The following is an 18,629-nucleotide window of genomic DNA, read 5'->3' on the forward strand; positions in this document are numbered from 1 at the left end:
CCCTTGTTCCTCACCAAGTGACAGCATCTTGTCACTGTTGTGCCCCTTCTTGGGTTGTTCCTCTCTTCAGTTTCAGACCTCACCTTTTGGGCTCGTCATTGTTCTGCTGCTGCATTAATTTGGGATTTGTGTTGTTGCTCTCACATGTTCTGGTCCAGCCCGGCTTTCCTCTGATTGCTTCCTTCCTTCCTTCCCTCTTCCTGCTTTCCTCCAAGGCCTTTCGTTCATGCTGCCCTTTTTGTTTAAGCCTGGAACAACTGCACCCATCTTGTGAATCATATCCACGCTGTCTTCATTCAAATCTCCCCATAAAACGTACTTCTGCCATAAAGCCTATCCAGCTCAGATTCCTCTGCTGAAATATATCCCATTCCTCTATAATAAAAACAAATCCTGTTTCATAACAAAACAAAAAGAACTGGGCAAGAGACTGACTACACAATTTTTGCCAGTTGCTTTCTGCCAAGAGCAACATGCTTCTTATCCCACTCCTTAGTATTGTCCTCCCCATGTGCCTCCTGTTTGTCCTTTTGTTTTATTATCAGCTTTTGAGTCCTTCCTGAGGGCTCCCAGCCTTATCGTGCGCTCACGTTGGTGTGAAGCGAGGAGTAACTCTGCTGCAGCAAACAGGGCTTTGCCAAGGTGAAATTTCTGTGGAAGGCGAATCAGCCCTTTGTTTTAATATTAGCTAATAAAGCCTGTGCACAGCTCTAGCACAGCACTCTGGTTTTAATTAATAAGAATTAGCATATACATCTACATACACTCTCTTTTTCCCTCTGCGGGCTCAGCTACTTTGAAGAAAACCTCTTTGTACGTCTTCCTGGTTATTCTATATCTTGACATTAAAAAACCCCAAACGAATAAAACTGAAAACCAAAGTAACATCAAACTCCCACGCAAACAAAAGGCTTAGCTGCTGCCGGTGGCGGGGAGCAGTGGGAGCAGCCCTCCCCGCCTGCCAAGGGGAGCCTGTGCTCCTCGCTGCTGGGGAGCCGTCCAATTCCCAGCCCGCCGTCCCTTCCTCCGCCTTTGCACAATCCCACTGGAGTGACTTCCCAGTCCTAATTGGAGCCCCTGGGCATTATTGTAGTATTATTATTTAATAAACAACCACATAAAACACTGGTTGGCATTTAAATAAAAGAAAGGAAAGCTCTGACTCCTAGACTGTTTTGTTTTCCTGTTGACTTGGGTGGAAGCAGGTTTTCTGCACAATACCCACGCTCACACAACACATGCTTACCTTTAATGTTTTAGAAAAGGCGCTGCTAATGTGGGCCCAGTGCAGGTGGGAGGCCCTAGACCTACTGCAGCTGTAAATATAGAGCTGTAACCTGGATGTTTCTGAATAAAATGCACTAAGGGCTTTTCTTGCCTGAGCTACACTGAGCAAGGATTCAGCACCGTTATCTCCCTTGTTACCCCCAGCATGGCCTTTCCAGTGGTTATCTGAAATGCACAGCCATCAGGATGCTCTTAAGAAGAATAAATGGAAAAGATAGTTTTATTTTTGCATTTGATTGTAAGTTTGGGACGTTGCAGAGGGAGCGTTATCATGACAAAAGAAAACATTGTGTCCTTCAAATGAATGCAAAGGAGCACAACTTGTTCAATAAGGTTTTGAAAGAAAACAAAGAGCTGAAGGCCAGAACTGACTCCTTTAGAAACAAGTCTAAAATGAGACAGGATTCAGAGTGCTTAAAATACTTCGGTGACAAGCCACAAAGAAGTGTCTGTTACTAGAATTGATTGAATTAAGGAGAGGGAGAGAAAATCTTGAGAACTTTTTAGTGTGGGGAGTATAAGAACAAAATTCTCCTGGGCCACAACCAGAGCCCTGAATCAGCGTAACTCTTTTCCTTGAAGAAAGTGAAAACTAGACAAGGGTGAGCGCATACACCCTTATTATCCTTTTTTATTGTGGGTAAACAAGGAAGAATTCTCTGGGCTGCCAGCTAGCCACTTTCCTGCAGTGAGCCTGGAGTGCAGGCTGGGTTTGTTTCTCTTGGTTAGGCGATGCCTCTCTTATACACTAAATGATCAGGTCCTACAATGGACTTCTTGTGAGATCTGAATCTTATTTACTGGTTTGTGTGTGGTGTAAGTGTTCTTAAGGTATTCAGTAGGAGTGAAACATTCTTGCTGTTTATAAAAGTTATGTACATATATGCTTTAATTGTGTGGAGTTCACCTCTCATTCTTCCCACCATTTCATTACATGTTCGCTCCCCTGTATTATATATTAAAAACTTCAGGCAGTGGCTCACTTGCATTTACATATGTGGACTGCAGTAATTCTGTGATGTTGCTTAGAACTTCTGTATGAACATGTTGTCAATGTGGGCATGACAACTGTATTGCAGATTTTTAGTAGATAAGCACAGTCAGTGAATGCAAATACGAGTGATTTTGTGTGCAAGTTTTAATATCTAAGCAGAGCTTATAAGTGCGTAACACCTGTAACCACAACTGTCAGTGCAAACAGGGAAACTAGTTTTAAGGTGTTTGTGCTGGTTTAAAAGTGTGGACTTTGAAACATACTTCAGCCGTAATGGTGAAGATGTGTTCATCCTCCGGCATGTATTTAAGTGCATAAACTCTGTTATTAAAGAACGCAAACTTTATTAGCAGCTGATATGCCAAAGTCCATGTGAAAACAAGTACCAGGATGGTGAGGACTGACTTACGAAGCAACCTGTGGCTTTTAAAGACATTACGGAAATCTTACTGTGAAATGGATTAAAAAGTGCTGGTTGATGGTCTTAGGGAGATGGGTGTTAAGCATGGAGATTTCTTTTGGAAAGCCAAATGGTAACTTACGGGGAGGGTACTGGATTTGCATGAGTGGCTGTTTGGCCAGTAATAGGTTTGCTCTAGAAGCAGGGAGCTTGCTTAGTAAAGGCACTGTAGGGGCACATAATGTAAGGAGAAAATGGAATCTGTTTGAATACGGGGTTTAGTAATCTTCCCCTGAAGGGAGACTGAGTGACTGCTTTTTGTGAGAGTACTAAAACAATAGTATACTAAGTTGTAACAAAGATGTAGAGAAGAAGTATGCTCTGCAAAGTTTTCTGGTGCATTTTATCAAAACTGTTCATGTCACAGAAAGAAACAGTTAGATGCAAGCCCAAGAATTTAATCAACAAAGAGGCAAAATGAACCTCTTTCAGCCTTTTCTTTATTGATGAATATAAATCTTTGCTTGTTTCTGTATTTGGTAGAGTTGTCCTTAACTGGCCTGCAAAGTATTTCCTAGGTAGAGAGTTCAGCTTCAACATGTGAAGAAATTTGTTCTGAATTCACTGCAAGTCCTCCTGCTTGTTCTAAATAACACCATATTAAGTAGGTGTTGAACTGCTGTAAGAAAAGTTGTGTTTTGCAGAGAGAGGAAATGAAATTGTCTCTGTATTTGCATTTCTTTAGCACTCAGTCCGAGTGATGTATTCATGGAAAATCAGAAGGAGACAGTCTTCAAAATGGCCAGCAAACTGAAGAAGCTGGGCTGGGAGCATCCGTATTTTCCCATTTGAAAACCTCGCCTGTTGCTTGCTCCTATGGAGTACCTGGAAACACCAGTAAAAAACAAATTACATTAGTCCCATTGTATTTTAGAAGCTCTTTTGTTTGTATAATATTAGGATGATGTCAGAGGTTGATTATAAGTTAGACTGTTCCAATAAGAACAATTAATTTGGGGGCAAAAGCCAGTGAGGACCCCGTCAGACACTGAACAATGTTTTTGGTTTTCACACACTGAATCATCAGTGTTTGTAGGCCTCTAACATGTAAATCACCCTGAGGTAATCTGGAAGGGAAGGATATGAATAAGTCAATTAAATTGGCAAACAGCCTAAGGAACACCCTGTTTAGGGATAAAATCACATGCCTGTCCTACTGCCAGTAGTTTTAAAGAAAGAAATAGAGTTAGAATCTTTGTAGTTCATTTCTTTGCAGAGACAGGTGATTTAGAAGGCTTTGGTCTTCTTTTGTATGTGTGAGCTTGGGTTACTGAGATAAGGTAGTAAGCAATGTGTTTTCTGCAAGTAAATTTATTTTGATGACACAGAAGGATGTCATCCAGGTTGCAGAGGGTGTAGGAACTAGTTACGGTAATTATTTCATATTCAGTTTTACGATACGAGAATTCAAAAGACTGAATTACCCTTTGTCTTTTCAAGTACCTCTGTTGTTTGGGGTTTTTTTTGGGGGGGGGGGGAGGGGGAAGAGAGGCACAATTTTCCATCAGAAATCCTTTTTCCACCCAACTCAGCAGTTACTGACATACATTAAGGTGCTCTGTATCTAAACAGTAACAAAAACAACTGCTCTCTTCTTACCATCTGCCAGGCCTGTGCCTTCAAAGGTGTGATGTAACGGGAAGAAAAGGCAGAGGTGAAGAAAACTTTTCATTGAAAGTTATGCAGAGGAAACAGTATTTTCATTCTTAGCTCTTTACAGTACAAAATGGAATCTTTTTGTGTTGTTAAGAGGCTTGCTGTATTTGCTGGAAGACTAGCCATGTGTTTCTGCCACCCCACCCAGACCTTTGAAGTCGTAGGCCAATTCCAACCAGGAAAGCGGCTGGCTCTCTAGGAGAAGACATACCCTGGATGTGCTCTGGAGGGAAGGCCCAGGCAGAACGCACGGCTGACACCAGACACGGTACGTGGGAGTGGATCATTATGACCTCCCCGAGTGCAGGAGAAGCTGTAATTGGCATTTGTATGTTATTAAGCATCAGAGAACTTAACCATAAACAGAAATCCATAGGAAATCAGGAGGCACTGGTTACACCGCTCACAGAACTACTCATTTAAGGGCAGCTTTTGGGCATTTTTCAGAACCATTAAGAGCGGGGGAGATGTAATCTCATTTTCTTTTCCTCCATATAGCCTATCATCTTTGGAATTCTAGAATCGTGTTCCTGGTTGAAGGGAAGTAACTTCCTGGGAACAAAACCAGCCAGAAAGCAACAGAAACATGGGGTCACTGGAGGCACCACCTAACTGCCCTCTGGATGCCTGGGAAGTAACAGTGTCAGGAGATCCTAGAGACAAATGCACAGACTGGCAAAAGACCCGGATAAACATACTTGTTCAAGATGGTTTCGGTATCTCTCACCTGAGCCCAGCCATCTGATAATGTCTAGCCCACACCAGTTTTTACTCCCTATGGAGACAAAGAGGCACCTTCCAGGAACAATTTGTTCCATCCCAAAATAGGTGTGACATGGCTGTGATGAACCCTTCTTTTCTTCTTTTCCTTTTCCTTTTTCTTTTTCTTTCTTTTTCTTCTTCTTTTTCTTTTTCTTTTTCTTTTTCTTTTTCTTTTTCTTTTTCTTTTTCTTTTCCTTTTTCTTTTCCTTTTTCTTTTTCTTTTTCTTTTTCTTTTTCTTTTCCTTTTCCTTTTCCTTTTCCTTTTCCTTTTCCTTTTTCTATTTCTTTTCCTTTTCCTTTTTCTTTTTCTTTTTCTTTTTCTTTTTTTCTTTTCCTTTTTTCTTTTTATCTTTTTTCTTTTCATTTTTTCTTCTTTTTCTTCCTATTTTCCTTTCTCTTTCTCTCTTTTTTTTTTCTTTTTAATTTTAATTTTCTTTTTCTATCCATCTTTGTTGTGTGCTGAAGAGGCCTAGGTGACCATCTGAATTTTTGGGACAGCTCATGTTCAGCAAGATGGATCCCAACTGTAGTGTTCCGCTCCTGTGCAGTCTGACTGCGTTGTTGGCAGCAGAGCAAACTCCCATTACTAGATGAGGGCTAGAGATTCTGCACCAGAGGGTTTGTTCAAGGATCTCTTTTGTTTAGAGCTGGAACTGGAGATTCACTCTGCCTCTTGGACATGTCTCTGGCTCTTACTCATTTTCAAGCATTCAGGCACTGCTCAGAGCAGTGGAAAGAAACAGAAATAGCTGCTTTCACTTCTCATGTTGGTGTATGGGCCCTGCAGAGAAACAGGAACCAAAGTTAAGGTTAAACAGGGTTTAAAGGAACAAGATAATGTTTAGTAGGGGAAGGGAAAAACACATAAGCTGGCCAGGTCTTTAACTTCAGAGCAGTGTACACGAACTGTTGCCATGTCCCCAGGAAAACAAGGGATTCGGGAAATAGTCTAAGGCTAGGCTGCATGAAATACAGAGTGCATGACACAGCATGAGTGCCTTTGTCTCGATAGGCAGCACTCTAGAATTGGTATGACCTTACTCCTGCCCTTGTTAGTCTGAAATATGTAGCACAGCTGTAGGATGTAGTTCATCATTTAGTAAGGGTAAATACAGTTCTGGATGGGAACATGGGGGTGAGAAGTGTTCTGCACCCAGCGTTCACTTGCATGTTGCAACTTGCTGCTTGGAAAAAAACAGAATGCTTTGTCTTCTTGTAGCTCTGGTGAGCGACTCCTTATCATAACCTTGTAAGAGGTTTCAAGTGTGTTCATGAATAGGAAGATGATTAAGATGACACATCAAGGTTTTCTGAATACTTACTCCTATTCAGCTGCACTCTCATATTTTTCTTAGTTTCCATTCCAAGCTGAGGTGTTTCTAATCTCCAATGCGATTGGCAGACCACATCCTCTCACTCTTGGTGGCCCAGCCTGCTTGAAACTCGAGAGGAGCAGTAAGAGAGTGAGTTTAAATGAGGGGCTGCCAGAGCAAAAGCAGCTAATTTAGCTGAAAAGCCCTGTGATGACCTCAGCAAAAAGGTGGCCTCTGCTGCTCCGAGCAGCTACTGTGACAAAAAATGAAGCGACCTGAAAAAGAAGCTAAACAGGGGATTTAGAGGATCTAATTTGTAGGGTAGAAAGAGGAAGAGGGCTGTGTAGCTGGGGAACAGTTGAAACTCTTGCCCTGAACACATCCATAAATCATCATGCCAGGTAGGGTATTTTCTCTTCCCCCAAGTGTTTCCCAGGCTGGGTGTCTGCTTTGGCCACAGCTGCTTCTCTTCCACAGCCCATTAGAGCCCCGAGACCTGGTTTTGAGCAGGCTGTGTAGGAAGGAGGTAATACTTCTCTCTGTCATGCAGCTGAAGAGTTAGGTCTGTAGCCTAGCTGGTGTGCTGTTTTTGAAGAGAGGACTCATTAATTACCCTACATTAAACGAAATCTAATTTCAAGAGCACAAGGACGCAGAGGGGAAAAGGAAGCCTGATTTTTCCAGTGTTCAAACGATCGCATCAATGCAGAGATTTGTGTCACGGGGAGTGCCTCTGGGCCTTCTTGCCACCAGGATTGTTAACAGAAGGCAGAAAAACAACTGAGACCAATGGCTTCGGTGACAGACACCAGGGGAGTACAGATGGTATCTCTGGCATTAGGCTGGGTGGGCTGCAAGGGGCAGTGTGAGGGCTGAAAGGTTTACCCTGTGTCTTCTTGCTTCTAGGGCTGTAAATGAGTGCTGGCCATACAGACTAACAGCACAAGTTTCACCACACTTGCAAAGTAGCTCTGGTAGTTCCCTTTTCTTTGACATTTTGCAAAGCCATGTTTGGGATATGCAAACGTTTGGGTATGGGCAGGTCCAGGTCAGGGAAGGTAGAAGTAGTAGAGAAGGTAGGTTAAATTTACATTGTAGCCTCATTTTCTTGATTTGACAGGGCAAAGAGAGAAACCCCAGAAGCCATGTATCTTGAGTTTTATTCCAAGTTGGTTACAAAGAGCAAATTAAGAAAATAGGTATGTCTGTTGACATTGCCACCCTGACTTTCATGTTATATAGCTCTTCCTACCTACTTTTGCAGTTCAGCCCCCTGTTCCTACCCCCTTAGCTCTGTAGCTCCAAGGACCTGGTTGACACCTGCTCCTTGCTGTCTGGTGCCCTCTGGTGCTGCAAGTACCGGACTGAGCTACATCCCATCACAACCTCAGGCAGTTGTGGGAACCAGCCTGTACCCCAACAGGGGACTCATGAAACTGGTATCTGCTTTTTCCCTATTTCAGCCTGGCTGTGGCAAGGGACCTCTGATACGCCTTGGAGCCGATGGGACTGGCCTGGGAGGTAGGTAAGAAGACCTAGTCCTAGCTTCTCTAGTCCTATTTCAGTCCTTAAAGGGGAAGAGTGGGAAGTGGACAGGCTTTCAGTGGTCCTCCCTCCAAATAAATCTCCCTTGCTTTATTCCCTGCCCTTCTCCAGCTTTAGCTTTCAAACTTCTGCCATCCATACCCTTTTATTACTGCTGCCTTCACAGAGTTGCCTGGTCTCTCCGCAGAAAGCCTTTCTTCTTCCTCCAGGATACAACTCCTCTTCACCTAGGACGCTACTCCCACCACACAGTCTCTGATCCTGCTCCAGACACCTTATATTCCAGGGCCCATGGCTTAGGAATGCTTGGAGTTTACATGCTCAGATCCATTGTTCAGAAAACAGGATTACAGTATCTTTGCTGTCCTTCACCTCCCCTCTAATTAATCAATGCTAATTGATTGATTGATGGTGGCTTATCAATATAACAATCTCCCAGGTCCAAGAAGCAGCCACATGCCTATCATTCTCACATATTTACCCAGAGCATACGGAACATATTAACCTCCAGAAATTAGTTAGAGCGTCTTCTGAATTAGTTTTTATTAATTTCTTTGGACTAAAAGAAAACTGATGACAGAGGGTGATAGCAACAACAGACTCATAGGTCATTTACTTGGTTTTGGTCTAGGCAGATTTCACCCTCACAGGGAATGTGTGGATCACTTGGTGACTACAAACTGCACAGTGACGGGGTAGGTTCTTGCCTGCAAGCCTGCTCACCACACGTAGTGCCTGTGCCCTCTTCAGTTTAGCACTCCCTTCCTGAGATGGTCACATGCTGCTCATGATGGTGTTGTAGTGCTGCACACATAGGCAGTAGGTGCCATGCAGTAACAGGGATCAGTTTAGAGGGGCTGGGACTGGCCAGCCTGCTCCGTCCCTGCATGAAACCCCAAGCGACCAAGCACTTCTCTTCTGCGCCAGTGCTTGGCTGAGATTCCTCAGGCTTTCTCTCATAAGGCTTTTTTTGGCCAGCCTAGCTGCTGGGCTTTCTGAGTTGTAGGCAGATGACAGTGCTTCCATGCTGTTGGTGCAGCTGGGAGTAACTGCTGTAAGGAAGGACCAGATTCACCTACTGTGTGGGCTGAAACACGACGAGCTGCTCGTTTGCAATCTGATTGCCACCAGGAGTCCTTTTGGCATGGGCTTTCACGGCAGATTCATGACCTGAGGATCATCAGCCTGACAAATTTCAGTTCTCTGCCACAGGGAGCAATTATAGGGAGAAAGCCACAACTTTGTGGCTGTTTTGACAAACCTCTCTTGGACACAGCTGAACTGGTTAATCAGAAAGCAAGATATCTGCCCCGAATTCAATCAAAGAAAACCCACAAACCTAACAAACAGGCAGTGAGCTGTAGGCAGGCATTAAGCTTGAAACGTGAGCTGGAACTGATAAAGGGTTGGAAGAGCTGTAAAGCAAACTGAAAATGGGACCTTATAAAGAGAAGTTGGGCAATCTTCAGAAAAGTGGTGCTACCAGTCCTGTCAATGAATACTTAGATATGGCCCTTGCAGACTGCAGGTCTCTTGATGCAATGCTCACTGGTGAGTCATTTAGAAGATCAGTAATTGAAGGATAGAAAATGGCCTGCTGTGGCCTGCAGCCATTATGAGCTGCACATTTTTTCAAGGGCTGTTTGTTGCAATCTCCTCCATTTTCTGCAGATGGGGTGTGGCTCTCCCATTCCTGGCAAAGTGGCTGGTGCAGCCTTTGGTTGGGAAAATATGGGTGCTGTTGCATGACAAGCTAGGCTTCCCCGGGGGGAGAAGTCACCTTCTTCCTCTTCTGCACAACATCAGGGGTGTGACAATTCCCTAAAGCACAATGGAACTGCATAGAAATCTGGCAGCTTTTTCCAGTGTGTAGTTATACAGATCTGGCTCATAAAAACATCTGAATCACATTTCACACTAACTTCCTAGCTACGTAAACATAACCTGATCATCTTCTTGGGATCTGAGCCTTATCTTATCAGACTATGCCTCCTTTTCCTTTTTTCACCAGAGGCCTTGTGACCCTCACTCCTTGCATAATTATTTGGGCTTGCGTGAAAGCTGCTGTGTTCAAATTTCTCAGCCTGCAATCAGAAGTGACACTGTCACTCTTTGTTCATGTTAAATGCAGGCACCCAAAGTTTCTTTGGCTGTGATGCATTAGAGAACTCCTTCTTCATGCAGAATGGGAGGGACACCGCACTCAGCCCCTTGGATGACAGAGCACGGATGGGCAGCAATCCTGCAGCTGTGCCTGTGGTGGGTGAGACAACTCCTACACCTCCTTGACTCCTTTTTGCCTTTCTGCCACTCTGCCTTCCCAAATCCACTCACTTTGCAGCTGAAGGCCAGCCAGGTAGGTCTGCTGGCTGCCTGGGGTCACCGAGCAAGAGGCAGACTGTGGCACTATGCTGCAAGTATGGGAAGCGTGGACTTAGATTTGTGGAGGCTGCAAGGAAGGAGCAGTCTGGTGAGTGTTCAGACAGATGCTGCATTCAGTCTGGGAGGCAGAAGAAGAAATGCACCCTACTTATTTATAGGAAGATGGAAGTTGCTGTGCTAGGCCAAGTGATTAAGTCTGGTATCCTGCTTCAGACAATGATGAAAGCTGGCTGCTAGAGGACATGCAAGAGATGGTGTAGTAAAACAAAGATAGAATCACTCAACATGAACATTTCTCATCATCCCACTGATATCTAGGTCACTAGTTAACCATGTCAACAGTTAGTGACCAGCATGAGGTGGGAAGGATGAAGGCTTTACGCTGAACTATTCTGGTTGATGTCCTGCATGATTCCTTTCACTTAGCTGAAATGAAAATGAAGAATAAATGATACCCTCCTTATCCCGTTCCTTCTGAAATATATGACAAACCTTGTATTGTTATCAAAGGTACAGGATCAAACCTGTCATTATCTCACATACAGCACAATAAATATCGTGACTAGGAGTTAACAGTGCATCAAAAATGATCATCTCTAAGTCTTGTTGGCAGGCTTTACGTGAACCAAACCCAGGCTGTCAGCTGCGTTCTGTAATGACAATGCAGCAGCTCCTCTGTATTATCATTTTCTGTCATTGCATACTACAGGTGAAAAATGCAAGTGAACAGTATTTTACATGCACAGATACATAACTGATTATATTATGAAGAACTGCAAGAACAAGACACTTATTTTTCACTTTTAGGAATTTGAATGAGGAGATCTCATTACCCAGAATCAGGATACATCTTGCTTGATGAATACAATAACGAATGGGTTCTTCAAATCCCTAATTCACAAGCATTTCAGAGAGACAGTTCAGCAGCCCAAGAAAGATGTACTATTCCTAGAAATCTTGTGACTCAACTCCTGTCCTGTATCTGCCAGTGATTCAATAGCATGGCAGCTGAGCACAAACATGCTTCTGTTAGCAAAGAGGAAGAAGCTGGGCAGATGGAAATGGTCTGTGCGGGTGCCAAGGTGGGTCATCGCACCTGGTCAGGGTTGTAAGATCGGTGATACGTGTAAGGCGATCAGGCTTGCAGGAGGAAAATCTGAGTTGCCTGTCACTGTGTGGTGGTAAGAAAGGAGGATGCACAAGGAGAATGATAAGCTTGATGAGCACTTAGGAAGAGGAAAATGAGGGGTAATAGTGCTTCCTTTCTATTTGTTTAACTAGTAATTTGCTTACCTTTACCTTTAGATTGAATACTTTGCCTAAGAAAGCAGTGGCTGCAGCACTTAGTGTGCAGACTTCTGTAGATTTACAGACATTGTGTGACATGGTTGGAGAGAAGATGGATTATCAGCAGGTAGCCAGCAGCCTGGGGAGGGGTTCTTGAGATTTGTGTGTTTCCATGGGCATCTCCTCAAGTCCACCAGTGTGCTGTAGATTTGGAAAAAAACCAGACTGTGCTCTATTTATGAAAGCGATAATGACATCAGGACAAAACTACATGATCCACGTAGTTCCTGAAGCTAGGGGTTACTCACAGGATATTGCTAGGGCATCAGATAAAAATTTTAACAAGTGGGTGTAAAAATTTCATCATAAGCCTGTCTTTAGGAACCCAAGGAACTGCTCCTATTTTCAAAAGTGTGGAATCATTGACAACTTCAGCTGCTCTCTTCCTCCTGCTTTTATTTTGTGAATGGAGTAGGGCTCAGTCTTTCAGACTTTGTGGGAGTTGTTCTAGTTGCCTGAATTGGTATCATGTGTAACAAACTGGTAGGATGGGTCGGCTACTTTTCCTGTCTTTTATTTGAAGTTCTTTAAAATTATAAAATCTCTGCAGAGGCATAAGCCATCAAAACATAAATAAATGGAAAAGAATTTTTTCTGTTAAATACCTTCTTCCTCTCTACTCCAGCCTCCTGGTTGGAGGTTCCTTCCTATCACTTCTGCTCCCTGCACCAACCAGCACGTGGACACATCACTCCTGCCTCCCAGTGGCTCCCTGGGGAGAGAAGAACCTGCCCAAATTATCCTAAAGAGTGATTGTGGCTTCACTGATTAAACTCCTTAGGGTAGTGATGTACCCAAAAAGGCTGATGACTGCAAGTGATGCTTAGTTTCAAGCATAGTTCCAAGGGCAAAAAAGGCTCCTCCTGCCAAATTTGGTTAGTTTTCCCAGTTTAAATGTTTGTTGACGACTTGCATGTGTGAATAGGTCTTGCCATAAGCTATCTTCCTCAAACAATCTCAGTTACATTGGTCTTATTGCCCACTTCCGTTGACAGCCTTTTGGAGGGAGGAGAGGATGTCATGAATGCAGAAGTGCATCCCCATTAGTTGGATATTTTTATTTTTCCCAGCACATGGATCTAAGATGGCCCTGCTGTCTTCTTGCTGTAACTTAATTGCATGGATCAGAATTCGATTCACATTAGTTTTCTGGCCCTAAATGCTGAAAGTCTAGAACTATTCAAGAGAATAACTTTATGTCATAACAGCCTTACTCTTACTGCCATTAATGTTTCTTGATCATCTCTATTTCAGCCATGTAGAGGCACATAACTGAGGTATTCCTTGGGTAGCAAGATGGTTTCTGTCAGTTGGGGCTTGAAGACTTTTGGAACAACATCATTTCTAGCACAGAAACATCAGGAAGGTTGGGAGCCCATCAGGGACCTGATTGCAAGACATGTTGTCCTGATTCTTCCATTTTGTAATGTGGAGGGGTCCAGCTGTTTGACAACCACAAATCACACTGAAGCCTCGAGCAGTATAACTGATTTCCTGGTGGACTCGGGGTGATCAGTGTCCTGGACCAGACAGCCCAGGACATGGCTTTTCTCTGTGTTTGAACTTTTACAGGTCTGTGGGCTTCAGGCAGCCTCCTTCTCTACCACTGGAAGAATCAACTTTATATTCAGTAAGTTCAAAAGAGGACCTTAACTTCCAGCCAGATGTGCTGATCTGTGGGGCATGTCTGGGCGTATGTGGCATGAGAAGAGGCTGTCATCTATGGGCCTGTGTTTGCAAAAGACTTGTAGGACTGCTACCTACAAGTGGCTTTTGGGGACAGCCGTGTCCATGCTCTTGGGCATACATCCACTCTCTTAAGCAACTGAGCAAGCACCCAGAAAGACAGACGGGTGCTGCACTGCATAAATCACTTCCTAAACATTGCCCTGTCTCTAATCCACAGCTGCTGTGGATTTTCCTATCAGCATAAGGCCACTTCATCTGAATAAGCAACAACAGGATCTGAAGAAGCAATAGATTTTGAGACAACTGGGGCAATCATACTTTGATCTCTGGCAAAGCCCAAGGGCTTGATTATTATCCGGTGGAAGGAGCTGCGACAAATGAGTTTTCAGGAGTAGGGATCTCAAAGAGTTCAGGCTGGAGGTGGAATAGAGTGAGGGGTGAGGGGGTGTGCCCTCCTCCCAGGATAACAAGGTCAGTCATTAGCAAGCCACAGGGTCCTCTCGAGCCCAGCACTTTACAGGGCTCACATGCATTTTGTAGGAGCAGGCAGGAATGGTTCTTTCCATAGACCTCTGCCACTTCTTTGGAAGCTGATCAAACCTGTTTTATTAAAAACCACCATTGACTTCTAATATTTTTACACTGATTAAGAACATTGACTTGGCTGACTGAACAAGGGAACCAATTGTAGCTCAGCTGCTTCATGCTGGAAAAGCTTTGATCAGACTGAGTGGGCGTCTATGTTTAAGGTACCCTATAAAATGAATTTTGGTGATAAGCTTATAAACTGAATTTGAACCTTGCACAGGCTCCAGAGAAGGAATAAAAAGCTCAATTTATATTCTCTACAGATACACACCAAGATGTCCCTTTAACCTTTGGTTGTTTTACCTAGGGGGTCAATATGTTTCTTAAACCGTTTGAAATTATTTGTACAGATTAGCTGCCTGTGCTGAAGATGGAGAGCTTTCAGGGTGGCTCCCAGGAGTCCTGAAACCAACTATAATGAATGAGTTTGGTATTTTACTTGGAGGAAAAAATGCTGAATGAGTTACAGAGCTGCCAGATAGTCCCAGTTCATTCACACAGACTTGAGGATAATGTGCTTCTCTTGATCCCAACGTGGTATCATTAGAAAAGCTTATTTCAAGGATATTCATGTCTGACATCTTCCCTCCCTCATTACTTATCAGGCTCTATAGTTACACACAACAGTGAATTGCCATTAGAAGACAACAGTACCTGGGGGAGCATGTAGTGGGGTTCATCTCCCCTTTCCACTGAAGCTGGTAACCAAACTTGCATGGGATCAAATGGAAGCAAGAGCAGGTGGTCATACTGTGAAATCCTCCAGTCCAATACATCCGGGGGCGGGGGGGTGCACATGCGTAGGAATCAGTCTGAAGAGTTTGGTAACTGGTCAAGTAATTATTCATCACCAGTGGTGAGTACAGCGCATATCCCAGCACAGCCCTCGTGGAGAGTCCGAGGCTGCCACAAACCCTGGGCACAAAGGAATCATCACAGTAGCGATGGGGTCTTTGCCCCAGAGAGATTTTCTTTAGATGGTGGGTGAGGTTGTGATCTGTCTGAACAAGTGTCTAAATATTTCATCAGAGGAGTCATCTGTCCCACAGCTATCGGAAAAGAGAGACTTTTGTTTGCATTTTCTCAAGGCTGAGGGCTGGAAGTGAGAAACCCAAGGTCTGGCTCTTTGATGGCCTTCTGCATACCTGTGGGCAAGCTGCGCTACTCCGGCACTCTCCCCATGTCTGCTCTGAAAGGTAATTGCTGAGACCTGGCAGCACCCTGAGTTTCTGCAGATATTTCCCCTTCCCTGCTTCAAAACAAATCCACTTCATTTATCATAATAAAGGAAACATTTTTTTTAAACAGTTCATGCTCTCTATATGTGCATCTGCCTCTTCATCCCTCCCAGTGACTTCTGCGCTGATGCCAAACTCCAGCTAAGTGTAGAGGCCCCAGCAATGTCAAAATTATGTTACATTTCCATAAAACTGGGAGACTGAACAATTCAAATATCACTTCTGCTGAGAGAGTATTGCCAGATATCAGAGGATCCCATTGGGGAAGGGGAAAGAGGGACAGATAAAAATACATAAGAAACAAGGTCTCATTTGCTCATTCTGTTGCACACACTCATTTTCTTTTGTGTTTTTGGTTTGTTTTCTTGTAACTCCTAGTTATCCAAATCTTGCTCAGGATTTGAAGTGCAAGCCAGTATACTAGCAACAAAAAAAAAAATCCTCCTGTTGGCCCTTGGTTGCTCTCAGCAAGGTATCCAGACAAGACTAGAGCTCACTCAGTGTTAACCCTCTGCCCCTAGCAAGGGTAGACTATAAGCAGCAAGGACGCTAAACATGCCCAGGGAATGGGTCTTCAATGGAATGGAACAGGTCCATTCATCAACCAGTTTCACCATATGCTAAGGAAATGGAATAATATATATCTAAATCTGAGACAAACTGCAAAGACTAATTTGTGAACTGGGACCCCATTCCTTGGAGTGAAGGTCTTCTGCTTTGAAATGATCCCCACTAGCTTTGCCTGTATGGAAATAACTATGGGAAAAGGCATCACAAACAATCAGGTTCTGCAAGCCTTCTGAGGGCATCATTGACTTCTTCACATGCTCCCAGTCAGGAATCATAGACTCCCTGAACACTCAGTTTCCACCTGAATAGCTTTACTCTCAGCCTGCTCTCTTCATCACACATTATTTTATCCAACTACACTAAAATAACAAGTTTTAATTGGCAATCTGGCTCTCATTTACTAATATCTCCTTGTGCATGGAAGGAGACCTCAAATTCTATGTACTCATTCTCAATCAATGTCAGCTTGGCATTAACTCAATGTTATTACATTATTGATTTTATTCATCCCAGGAGCTACATCAATTTATCATGGAATTTACACTTCTTTAACAACCAACACAAATCAAGAGCATTTGTTAGGCTTGCAATGTAGACTAGAAGGGTTTTGGAATCCGATCCTCATTTTCCTTTACATTTGTTTAGATTTCCAGTTAATCTGAATTCCTATCTTGCCCCTTTGAACTTTCAACCATCTGTAAATACTTTTGATAAATTTCCGTGCTAAAAACTATATTGCAACATAGTTCTGAAAAAACACAACAACCAAACCCAAAAATAAACCCAACAAAAAACCCCAGCAGAAACCCAACTGCAAAATACCCAGCGCCTTCTGATGTATTGATATAACTGGCTTGGGGAAATAAATGGTCAGGTGCTTTAGGTTATACACTGGCCACATGTAAACAATAAAATGTGTTTGTAACCTCAGTCATGCATTTGGTTCAGGTATACAGTATAACCATTTGTAGGTTTAACTCACGTCTTGGAGGTGTGTAGCAAATTAAAAACACAGCAAAGAGTTTGTCCTTTCCCATTGCATTTTGCTGGCTGGCTTATTTGCAACAGATGAAGAAATTCTGGGAAAGTTCATTGTCTGCTTCTGCATTTGTTCAGTCTTCCTCTCTGGGTGGACTCTGTGATGGCCGGAGAGATACTGAAAGGCTGATGTCAGAAGAGTAGGAAGTGAAATCTGAAGGGAATTTTAGTCAAATGCTTTAGACTGTTGATTTAGAAAAAAAAAGGTTGATGCATAGGTGAAATGCTGAGTTGGCATTTGGGAGGAAGGATGTGGGACACCAGAGCAGACGCAGCACTGGCTGGTGTTAGGAGAGGTACTTTTCAGAGGGCTAAAGCACCTTTGCTATCTTCCTTCACACCACAGAGAAGCACACCACTGGCTGGAGTGCAAGTCGTAATTGCAAACTTGCTATTCTCTATAGTAATTTTAGTAACTGTATAGTAATTAGTAACTGCTGCTGTATGCTGATCCAGTTGCTTGTGTCTGCTACCGGTGTACAGTAAAAATAAAACTTTAAGGACATACTGTTGCTTAGTAGTAAGAGGATAGAGACCAGTCAGAAACACAAAATATAAACTTTGCTGAAAATATAAAGCGCGCAAGTAAGCTAGAAAAGGGAGGGTTGCAACATCTCTGTGTCCATGGCAATGCCACCCTTCAGTGTTACCTAACACAGCTGGGGTTACATCATCAGAACAAACTTTCGTCAGTTCATCACAGTTTGGTTATGTGACACTATTTTGAGTTCAGCATGGAAGTGATGCTTTTATGAAAAATTTGTCCCGTCCCCTCCAGAGTACTGCATACAGTTTCAGAAACTCCATCCAGCCATAGCTTGCCACAGGGTGCCTTGGGAATAAAAGGCACACCACATAAAACTATCAAAGGAAAAAGTCAGGAGGTGGAAGATTTGTGCAGATTTTCTCTTTGAAGTCACCAAAGCGGGACTTTCTTGGCCACGTTGCTCAGAAGGGTTTCAGGAACGTATAGTACCAGTAGTTCCCACACCAACATCCTTCTGTTTTGGGTTTCGTCATTTCGCATGGTGGTGAAAGATGGATACCAAGGTACGTGACTGCTTGTCATGTTTAAAACAGAGGCATGCAGGAGGCAGGGAAGAGAAGAGCAAGAACTTCCTTTGGATTTGCCTGGGTAGACAAGTGTTTCTGTTGTTTTTGCTACCCTGATAGCACAACCAGCTCACATCTGTGCCAGAAGCCTTACGTGTGGGCTGTTTGCTTGGTGGTAGCTGTGATGGTCAAAGGGTTGTAGTGAGATGTAATGTCTTGTCTCAGGCTGAGCCATACAGTGGGAACCCTCCTCCGGGTCAGACCTGGGATCACCAAAGGGCCAGGGACCCTGCAAACCAGAGCAGGGCTGTGGCGCTGGCTGCAGCAGGAGGAAACCCAGTGACTGGGAAAGGCGTGATCCACCCCTGCCATTCCCCCCTCTCCCAGCCAGGGCAGGGGCTGAGCGAGAAGCTGCTGCAGAGCTGTAGCAAAAGGCTCGACATTCTTAAAATAAAGACTGGTCAACGTATGGGGCGTGACAGGAGTTGAGATGGTACCCCAGCTGCTGTTTCAAGGGGCACGGAGGGGTGGCAATTTACCCCTGTTTCTTGATACAGATAAGCAGGCTCTGGCCTTTGCCGGTTTCTCATACCAAGGCTTGGGAAGCCCTGAGTGCTTTTATAAACCCACGCTGTAATTCTGCAGGGCCTGGGCAAAAGCAGGCACATGACCACTGTCAGACCAGCCTCTGACTTTATGCTGCCCTT

The 18,629-nt window shown here is 43.8% G+C and overlaps 1 long non-coding RNA gene across 1 annotated transcript; it reads left to right on the forward strand.

Moving 5' to 3' along the window:
- Positions 1-2,118: 2,118 nt before the first annotated feature.
- On the forward strand, positions 2,119-10,902 carry LOC119150199. The gene is made up of 3 exons (XR_005104962.1): positions 2,119-3,578; positions 7,936-7,993; positions 10,149-10,902. It is a non-coding gene; the product is annotated as an uncharacterized LOC119150199 (long non-coding RNA).
- The last annotated feature ends 7,727 nt before the right edge of the window (positions 10,903-18,629 follow it).

The sequence above is a fragment of the Falco rusticolus genome, chromosome 6 (assembly GCF_015220075.1).
Source record: "Falco rusticolus isolate bFalRus1 chromosome 6, bFalRus1.pri, whole genome shotgun sequence".
In the NCBI taxonomy this organism is placed as follows: Eukaryota; Metazoa; Chordata; class Aves; order Falconiformes; family Falconidae; genus Falco; species Falco rusticolus.